Source organism: Rhinopithecus roxellana, chromosome 7 (genome assembly GCF_007565055.1).
Source record: "Rhinopithecus roxellana isolate Shanxi Qingling chromosome 7, ASM756505v1, whole genome shotgun sequence".
Classification (NCBI taxonomy): Eukaryota; Metazoa; Chordata; class Mammalia; order Primates; family Cercopithecidae; genus Rhinopithecus; species Rhinopithecus roxellana.
This window is the reverse complement of record NC_044555.1, coordinates 11363847-11375240: the sequence shown is the minus strand read 5'-3', so window position 1 is coordinate 11375240 and position 11394 is coordinate 11363847. Positions and strand designations below refer to the sequence as shown.

The following is an 11394-nucleotide window of genomic DNA, read 5'->3' as shown; positions in this document are numbered from 1 at the left end:
CTCCAGCCTGGGCGACAGAGTGAGATTCTGTCTCTAAATAAATAAATTAATTAAATTAAGATAAGATAAAATATACCACAAAGCTATAGTAACCATAAAAATATGTAACTGGCATAAAAATGCAGAGATCAATTTAACAGAATGTAGAACCCAGAAATACATTGATGCATTTACAACCAATTCTCAACCAAGGCACCAAGAAAGCACATTGAGGAAAATAAACTTTGTAATAAGTGGTGCTGGAACAACTATATATCCACATGCAAAAGGATGATACTATACACTGCTTCTCACGACATCAAATTATCAACTCTAAATAAATTAAAGACTTAAATATAAGTCCTTCAACTATGAGACTACTGGAAGAAAGCACAAGGGAAGTACTTCATGAAATTGCACTGGGCAAAGACTTTTTTAATAAGACATAAAAAGTACAGGTAAGAAAAATAAAAACTAGGGAAATGGTATTTCAGTAAACCAGAAAGCTTCTGAACTGCAAAAGAAACAGGGTAAAGAGACAACCTACAGAATGGTAGAAGGTATTTGCAAACTATGCATATGACAAGGGGTTAATATCCAGAATATATAAGAACCTAAAACAATTCAATAGCAGTTTTGAAAAAGAAAACACACACACACACGCACACACACAGAGACACAACAAAACAATCCAATTAATAAATATGCAAAAGACCTGAATAGATATTTCTCAAAAGAAGACACACGGCCAGGTGCAGTGGCTCATGCCTATAATCCAGCACTTTGGGAGACCAAGCTGGGCGGTTCACAAGGTCAGGAGATCGAAACCATCCTGGCCAACATGGTGAAACCCTATCTCTACTAAAAATACAAAAAAAAAAAAAAAAAAGAAAAGAAACTTAGCTGGGCGTGGTGTCATGAACTTGTAGTCCCAGGTACTCAGGAGGCTGAGGCAAGAGAATCACTCGAACCCGGGAGGCAGAGGTTGCAGTGGGCTGAGATCGCACCACTGCACTTCAGCCTGGGGGACAGAGCGAGATTCCATCTCAAAAAAAAAAAAAAAAAAAAAGAAGAAGAAGACACACAAATGGTCAACAGATATATGGATAAATGCTCAACACCACTAATCATCAGGGAAATGCAAATCAAAACCAAAATGATATAATCTTCACTCGCTAATTAGAACAGCTATTATCAAAAAGACCAAAAGATAAAATAAATGCTCGTGAGGATGTGGAGAAAGGGGAACTCTTATGCACTGTTGACAGGAATGTTAATTATTACAACCATTGTGGAAAACAGCATGGCATTACCTCAAATAATTAAAAATACAGTTACTATATTCTCCACCAATTCCACTACTGGATATATATCTACAAAAAAATAAAATTAGTATCTCAATTTGGAATCTAAAAATGTTGATTTCATAGAAGCAAAGAATAGAATAATGGTTACTAGAGACTGGGACGTGGAGAGCAGGCAGTCAGGTGTGAGACAAGAAGAATATCTATTACATGGTAGGGTGAGTATAGCAAATAAGAATGTAATGTATATTTCAAGATAGCTAGAAATGAATAACAGTTGAAGTGATGGATATGGTAGTTATCAAGATTTGATCATTATACAATGCATACCTACACTGGAAAATCACACTGTATCCCATAAATATGTACAATTATTTTGTTCCAATTACACATTTTAAAATTACTTCACAAAAAAGAAAAAAACTTCAATATGTAATAATTATTTTGAAACAAACGGAAAAAATAGAAAATATTTGTAAAGAAATAGAATGAATAAAGAAAAAACCATATGGAAATTCTTAGAATTGAAAAATAAAATAAAAATAAAAATCACCTGTGAAAATAGTCAGCGTAAGACTAGACATGACAGAAGACAGAATCATCAAATTTAAGGACAGGAAAATAGAATTTATGTCGTATGAACAACAGAGAGAAAATAAACTGATAAAAATAATGAACATCTCAGAAACCTGTGAAACAATAATAAAAGAGTTAACATTTATAATTGCTTCAAATAAAGTAAAATTCTTAAGTAAAATCTGTCAAAACATGTAAGGATCTCTGTCCTAACAATTTCAAATATTAATGGCAGAAATTAAAGAAGAGTTAAATAAAAGTAAATATGTACCATATGCATAGATTGGAAGACCCAACATAGTAAATATGTCAACTCTCCTATTTAATCTATAGGTTTAATGTAACATTTATAAAAGTTTGAGCAAAGTTTTATAGACATACACAATGTTCACCTTATTTTTTTTTTTCTTTTTTTTTTTGAGATAGAGTCTCGCACTGTTACCCAGGCTGGGGTGCAGTGGTGGGATCTCGACTCACTGCAACCTCTGTCTCCCAGGTTTAAGCTATTCTCCTGCCTCAGCCTCCCAAGTAGCTGGGATTACAGGTGCCCACCACCACCCCCGGCTGATTATTTGCATTTTTAGTAGAGACGGAGTTTCACTCTGTTGGCCAGGTTGGTCTCAAACTCCTGACCTCGTGATCCACCCACCTAGGCCTCCCAAAGTGCTGCATTTTAGATTTCTATGCAAATGCATAATATCTAGAATAGCTATAATAATTTTAAAAGGGAAGTATATGGCTGAAAAAATTGTTCTACCCAATATTAAGCCTTACTGCATAGCTACAGTAATCAAGAAAGTACACTGTTTGGAGAACAAAAGAGACAACCCAGAAATACACTCACACACATATGTCCATCTGATTTTGACAGAGGTGCAAAAGCAATTCAAAGGAGAAAAGACAGTTTATTCAACAAATCGCAACAAATGGAGGAACTGGACATACATAAGAAAAAATGAAAGTCCCACAAACTATCACAGTGTACCCCATAAATATGTACAATTATTATGTTTCAATTTGAAAATAAAACATTAAAAATATTAGACGTAAACCTCTTATAAAAATATTAACTCAAAATGGAAAACTGGCTAAAATGTGTATATATATTTATATATGTATTTATATATGCATATACGTGTATATGTGTATATATGTATATACGTGTATATATGTATATATGAGCATACATTATGTATATATGTGTATATATGTTATATGTATATATATAAATATATATATATATATTTTTTTTTTTCAGACGGAGTTCTACGCTTGTTACCCAGGCTGGAGTGCAGTGGTATGACCTTGTCTCACCACAACCTCCACCTTCCGGATTCAAACAATTTTTCTGTCTCAGCCTCCCAAGTAGCTGGGAATAAAGGCATGTGCCACCATGCCTGGCTTATTTTGTATTTTTAGTAGAGACGGGGTTTCTCCATGTTGGTCAGGCTGGTCTTGAACTCCCTACCCCAGGTTATCTGCCTACCTAGGTCTCCCAAGACTACAAAATTTTTACAAAAATTTTAAGAGAAAACATTACAGATTTTGTTCTAGATTAAGGGTCCTTATACTGAATACCAAAAGCAGAATTTTAAAAGAAATAATTAATAAATTTGACAAATTTAACCTCATCAAAATAAAAACAAATTGCTCTGTGAAAGACACTCTTACGAGGATTAATAGCAAGCTTCAGAGAGGAAAGAATATTTGGAAAATATATACCCAATAGAAGCTTTTTGTTGTTGTTGTTTTTGTTGTTGTTGCTTTTTTTGAGACAGTGTTTCACTCTGTCACCCATGCTGGAGTGCCGTGCAGTGGGTAATCTCAGCTTACTGAAACCTCTGCCTCCCAGGTTCAAGAGATTCTGCTGCCTCAGCCTCCCGAGTAGCTGAGATTACAGAAGCCTGCCACCACACCCAGATACTTTTTGTATTATTAGTGGAGAAAATGTTTCACTATGTTGGCCAGCCTGGTATCGAACTCCTGACCTTAGGTGATCCACTCAGTTCAGCCTCCCAAAGTTCTGGGATTACAGGCGTGAGCCACCATGCCCTGCCCAACAAAAGCTTTGTATCTCAAAAATACAAAGAACTTTAAAAATTCAATTGTAAAATAGTAAACAACACAGTCAGAAAATGACAAAAGACATGATCAAACTGTGCACCAAGGAGGATATACAGATAGCAAATGAGTACACCAAGAGATCATAGTCATTAAATTATTGTAAATTAGGATCACAATGAGATATCACTATACATCTATTAAAATAGCTAAAATTAAAAATAGTGGCAATATAAAACACCAGCCAGGATACCATAAAACTATTTCAACTACTCCAACCAGGGTTTTATGGGCAAAACTCTGATCTCCCTGGGATGGATCCCCTGTGGTAAGGGGCAGTTGCAGTCCCTGCTGTTCAGCTGACTTAGCCTTTCCTGCCTGTTCACTCTGGAGAGTCCCGGCAGTCTAGACAAGGGGAGTTCCCTCTAGCATAGCACACCTACTCCACCAAGGGGCAGCCAGACTGCTTCTTTAAGTGAGTCTCTGATCCTGTTCTTTGTGACTAGGTGAGAGCTACCAACAGTGGTCTCCAGACATCTCCTATAGCAACGTTTGAGCCAGCATCAGGTCACTGCTTCTCTGGGATGGAGCTTCCAGAGGAATTAGCAGACTGTCATCTCTGCTATTTTGCAAACTTCACCGGTGATACCTCCAGGTGTGGGAGGAACCCAGGGGATTGTTGTCGGAGTGGACCCCCAGCAAACCACAGGAGCCTTATGAAAGAGGGGCCTGTCTGTTAAAGAAAAACAAAGAGCAACAACAGCATCAACAAAAAATACCCCCAAAAACCCCATTAAAATGTCAGCAACCTGAAAGATCAAAATAGATAAGCACACAAAGATGAGAAAGAATCAATGCAAAAATGCTGAAAACTATAAAAGCCAGAGTGCTTCTTCCCCTCCACATGATTGCAACACATCTTTATCAAGGGCACAGAACTGGGCTGAGGCTGCGATGGCTGAACTGACAGAAGAAGGCTTCAGAAGGTGGGTAATAGCAAACTTTGCTGAGATAAAAGAGCGTGTTCTAACACAATGCAAAGAAGCTAAGAATCATGACAAAATATTACAGTAGCTGATAACCAGAATAGCTACATTAAAGAGGAACTTAAATGACCTGATAGAGCTGAAAAACACAACACAAGAATTTCACATTGCAATCACAAGTATCAATAGCCAAATAGACCAAGCAGAGGAAAGAATCTCAGCGCTTGAAGACTGTCTTTCATAAAAAGACAGACAGACAAAAATAGAGAAAAAAGAATGAAAAGGAAAAAACAAAACCTTCTAAGAAATCTGGGATTATGTAAAAAGACTGAAACTACGACTGATTGTTCTACTTGAAGAGATGGGGAAAATGGAACCAAGTTGGAAAACACACTTCATTATATCCTCCAGGAGAACTTCCCCAACCTAACAGACAGGCCAACATTCAAATTCAGGAAATCCAGAGAACCCCAGTAAGATACTCCACAAAAAGATCAACCCAAGACATATAATCATCAGATTATAGAAGGTTGAAGTGAAAACAGAATGTTAATGGCAGTTAGACAGAAAAGCTAGGTCACCTACAAAGGGAAGCCCATCAGACTAACAGAAGACCTCTCAGCAAAAACCCTACAAGCCAGAAGAGATTGGAGTCCAATATTCGACATTCTTAAAGAAAAGAATTTCCAAAAAAGAATTTTATATCCGGCCAAACTAAATTTCATAAGCAAAGGAGAAGTGAGATCCATTTCAGAAAAGCAAATGCTGAGGGAATTCATCACCACTAGGCCTGCCTTGCAAGAGCTCCTGAAGGAAGCACTAAATGTGGGGGGTGGGGGGAACATTACCAGCCACTACAAAAAGACACTAAAGTACACAGACCAGTGACATATGAAGCAACTTCATAAACAAGTCTGCAAAACAAGAAGTTAGCATCATGATGACAGGATCAACGTCACACAACAATATTAACCTTAAATGTAAATGGACTAAATGTCCCAATTAAAAGTCACGGAATAGCAAGCTGGGTAAAGAGTCAAGACCCATCAGTATAGTATATTCAAGAGATCCATCTCACGTCCAAGGACACACATAGACTCAAAGTAAGAAATGGAGAAAAAATCATCAAGCAAATGGAAAACAGGGGAAAAAAGCACGAATTGCAATCCTAGTTTCTGACAAAGCAGATTTTAAACCTACAAAGATCAAAAAGGACAGAGAAGGGAACGGCATTACATAATAGTAAAGGGATCAATACAACAAGAAGAGCTAACTATCCTAAATATATATGCACCCAGTACAGGGGCACCCACATCCATAAAGCAGGTTCTTAGAGACCTATAAAGAGACTTAAACTCCCACACAATAACAGTGGGAGACTTAAACACCCCACTGACAATATTAGACAGATCATCAAAACAGAAAATTGACAATCAGGACTCAAATTCAGGTCTGGATCAAGTGGACCTGATAGACATCTACAGAACTCTCCATTCATAGACAACAGAATATACCTTCTTCTCATCACAACATGGCACTTACTCTAAAATTGATCACAATTTTTAGAGTAAATGCAAAAGTAAAACACTCCTCAGCAAATGCAAAAGAACTGAAATCATAACAAACAGTCCTTCGGAACACAACACAAACAAATTAGAAATCAAGATTAAGAAACTCACTCAAAACCACACAACTACATGGAAATTGACCAACCTGCTCCTTAATGACTTCTGGGTAAAAAATGAAATTAAGGCAGAAATCAAGAAGTTATTTGAAACTAATGAGAAAAAACAAAATGTACCAGAATTTCTGGGATGCAGCTAGAGCAGCTAGAGCAGTGCAAGAGGGAAATTTATAGCACCAAATCCCCACATCAAAAAGCTAGAAAGATCTCAAATCAACAATCTAATATCACAACTAAAAGAACTAGAGAACTAGGAGGAAACAAACCCCAAAGCTAGCAGAAAACAATAACCAAACTCAGAGAAGAACTGAATGAGATAGAGACATGAAACTTTTTTAAGGGATTTTTTAAAAATCAATAAATCCATGAGCTGTTTTTTTTTTTTTTTGAAAAAAATTCACAAAATAGACCACTGGCTAGATTAATAAAGAAGAAAAGAAAGAAGAATCAAATGGACACTATCAGAAACAATTAGGCGAATATCACCACTGACCCCACAGAAACAAAAGCAACCATCGGAGAATATTATAAACACCTCTATACACATAAAGTAGAAAATCTAGAAGAAATGGATAAATTCCTGGATGCATAAACCCTCCAAAGGCTGAATCAGGAAGAAACTGAATCCCTGAATAGACGAGTAACGAGTTCTGAAATTGAGGGATTTAGGTGAATTGTACAAGAGGTACAAAGAGGAGCTGGTACCATTTTTTCTGAACTTATTCCAAACAACTGAAAAGGAGGGAATCTTCCCTAACTCATTTTATGAGGCCAGTATCATCCTGATACCAAAACCTGGCAGAGATACAACAAAAAAAAGGAAACTTCAGTCCAATATTCCTGATAAACATCAATGCAAAAATTCTCAATAAAATACTGGCAAACCAAACCCAGCAGCATATCAAATAGCTGATACACCACCATCTATTTGGCTTCATCCCATAGACGCAAGGTTGGTTCAACATATGCAAATCAATAAGCATAATTCACCACATCGACAGAACTAAAGGCAAAATCTACATGATTATATCAATAGATTCAGAAAAAGCATTCGATAAAATTCAACATCCTTTCATGTTAAAAACTCTCAATAAACTGGTATTGAAGAAACATATTTCAAAATAATAAGAGCCATATATGACAAACCCACAACCAATATCATACTAAATGGGCAAAAGCTGGTAGCATTCCCCTTGAAAACTGACATGAGACAAGGATGCCCTCTCTCACCACTCTTATTGAACATAGTATTGGAGTTTCTGGCCAGGGCAATCAGGCAAGAGAAAGAAATAAAGCATATTCAAATAGGAAGCGAGGAAGTCGAATTATCTTTGTTTACTGATGACATTACCCTATACCAAGAAAACCCCACAATTTCAGCCCCAAATCTTCTTAAACTGATAAACAAATTCAGCAATGTCTCAGGACAGAAATTCAATGTGCAAAAAACACTAGCATTCCTATACACCAACAACAGGCAAGCGAGAGCCAAATCATGAATGAATCCCCATTTACAATTGCTACAAAGAGACTAAAATACCTAGGAATACAGCAAACAAGGGAAGTAAAGGACTTCTTCAAGGAAAGAAGTCCTTCAAGGAAAACTACAAAACACTGCTCAATGAAATCAGAGAGGACACAAACAAATGGAAAACATTCCACAGTCTTGGATAGGAAGAATCAACATCTTAAAAATGGCCATACTGCTCTTCCACAGGAGGCCTACACACCTCCGCTTGTGCTGCCGCCATGTCTCTAGTGATCCCTGAAAAGTTCCAGCATATTTTGCCAGTACGCAACACCAACATCAATGGGCGGCGGAAAATAGCCTTTGCCATCACTGCCATTAAGGGTGTGGACCGAAGACATGCTCATGTGGTGTTGAAGAAAGCCGACATTGACCTCACCAAGAGGGCAGGAGAACCCGCTGAGGATAAGGTGGAACTTGTGATCACCATTATGCAGAATCCACGCCAGTACAAGATCCCAGACTGGTTCTTGAACAGACAGAAGGATGTAAAGGATGGAAAATATAGCCAGGCCCTAGCCAATGTACTGGACAACAAGCTCCGTGAAGACCTGGAGCGACTGAAGAAGATTCAGGCCCGTAGAGGGCTGTGCCGCTTCTGGGGCCTTCGTGTCCGAGGTCAGCACACCAAGACCACTGGCCGCCGTGGCCGCACCATGGGTGTGTCCAAGAAGAAATAAGTCTATAGGCCTTGTCTGTTAATAAATAGTTTATATACCAAAAAAAAAAAAAAAAAAAAAAAGCCATACTTCCCAAAGTAATTTATAGATTCAATGCTATTCTCATTAAACTACCAATGACATTCTTCACAGAATTAGAAAAAAACTATTTTAAAATTCATATATAACCACAAACAACCCACATAGCCAAGACAATCCTAAGCAAAAAGAACAAAGTTGGAGGCATCACACCACCTGACTTCAAACTGTACTGCAAGGCTATAATAACAAAAACAGCACAGTACTGGTACAAAAACAGACACATAAATCAATGGAACAGAATAGAGAATTCAGAAATAACACTGCACACCTACAACCATCTGATCTTCAACAACCCTAGCAAAAACAAGCAATAGAGACAGGATTCCCTATTTATGTATTTATTTACTTTTTCACTTCATTGATAAAAATTTACTGCAGATTAGCACTTAAGAGTAATAACAACACCAATAAAAAGCAATTTCAAAGAGTTACAATTTCTTCAGCAAAATAGATGTTTCACATCTTCCAGTCCTTTTGAAATCAGTTATTAATAATATTCCTTCCCCATTTCCATCTGAATGACTGCAGCAATACAGTTTTTAATTACTCAACATTTTAAAGCCTATAACAGTTAGGCTATGCATACCTCCATGTCCTAATCAGGCATTCATCGCTCACAGCAGGTCTCAAGGTATTAGTACCAGCCTCTTCTTTTCTCCCAATGTCAAGGTTACTCTTAAATACTAGTAAATGCGAAAAGAATTTTTAAGTGGCAAGGCATGGCCCATCAAAAGTCAACCCAAGGGCAGTTTTCAGCCCTGCCTCACCAGGGCGTAGTTCAACTGGTGGATGATTTGATTGATGCATTCACCCCGATAGCCAGGTGAGCCCATCTCCTTGTGGAAGCTCACGCTATGTTTAGTAGCATGATGTGCCACTGAGAGGTGGAAAGGATGCAAGAACCATGAGATCTGGAAATGCCTCCTCAGGAAGGCAATTTCATGAAAGAGGTCTTCCAAGCAAATAACACCAAACTTCCCCAGGTGCCCCTCAATCACTGTGTTGTCTGTCAGAGGGATGAACTTAACCTTGACCTTGTCTTGTCCACATTTCAAAATGAGTTCCTGGACAGACTTCAGTTTTGGAAATCTCTAGATCAAATAAGTTTCCACTATATGCAGAGATGGAGGTGACTGTAGCTGTAATGGGTAGCATAGGGAATCTTTGGGATGAAATTCTTTGTATCAACCATGGTAGTTGTCACACTCATCTACACATATAATAAAATTGTAGAGTACTAAATACACATGCACATAAATGAGTTCGTGTACAAGTGGTGAAATGTGAATGTTTGATAGATTTTATCAATGTCAATTTTATATTTCAATACTGTGCTATAGTAATGCCTGATGTTACCATTAGGGAAAATTGTGTAAAAACTACACAGGATCTTTCTGTAATATTTCTTATAACTGCATGTGAATTCACAATTATCTCAAAATACAGTACAACTCTAATATGTAACAAAGTATGCATATATTTCTGAATAACAAATAAGGTGCTGAAAATTATATATAATTTGATAATATTTCTTGCTAAAGCAAATAATAAATGTTTTATGTACAGGAAAATTAATTATTCAACTTTTGACAAGTAATTGAATCTCTCTGTGCTTCCATTTCATCAGACAAAAATATATATAGAATAATTAATCTGTAAAGTGACCTCTTTCTCTAAATTTCTATGAGTCAATGAAAATACACAGCTGGGAAAGAGAGGTAGAAAAAAATGGGTGTGAGATGTAATTAATCAATTAACCCATAAGTGGAAAATGTATATAGGGAGAAAACACAATTAGTTAAGTTGAGGGCAAAGACACAGTGCATCTTAAAACCTGCAGGTGAAATTTTTGTTTTCACTGTTGGGTAAGTCAGAACTGCAGAGATTTATGGAGCTGTTTAATTGCTTGTAAAAATGTAATTTTCTTGTAGCCTTTGGATAAAGTTGAATGTGAGAGCGAATGAGAAAAGTAAAATTGGGTGAGTTGGTCATTTTTAATAATGTATTACACATCTAGGGAGACCTGTTCACCTAAATATTAAATATTTATACAGCCGGGTGTGGTGCCTCATGCCTGTAATCATCTCAGCACTTTGGGAGGCCAAGGCGAGTGGATCACCTGAGGTCAGGAGTCCAAGATCAGCCTGGCCAACATGGTGAAACCCCATCTCTGCTAAAAAAAACAAAAATTACCTGGGTGTGGTGGTGCACACCTGTAATCCTAGCTACTCGGGAGGCTGAGGCATGAAAATCGTTTGAACCCAGGGGGCAGACTCCACTGACAGAGCAAGACTGTCTCAGAAAAAAAAAAAAAAAAAAGAAGATTTATTCTGACAGTGGATTGAAAATAGAGACCAGTAATTAAAAAACAACCAATTTTTTGTTAATTTATTGCTTTATATATATAATTATCCATTTCTTTTCTTCTTTTGCAAAACAGCTTTTTAAGGCTACAAAGGGTTGCCTGAAATCAATGTGCAGAGAGAAAAACCTCATATATCATGGGGGGTAATCA

At 37.1% G+C, this 11394-nt stretch overlaps 1 pseudogene; it reads left to right on the top strand.

The window, feature by feature from the left end:
* The first annotated feature begins 8330 nt into the window (after positions 1-8330).
* On the top strand, positions 8331-8860 carry LOC104661855 (annotated as a pseudogene).
* Positions 8861-11394: the final 2534 nt, after the last annotated feature.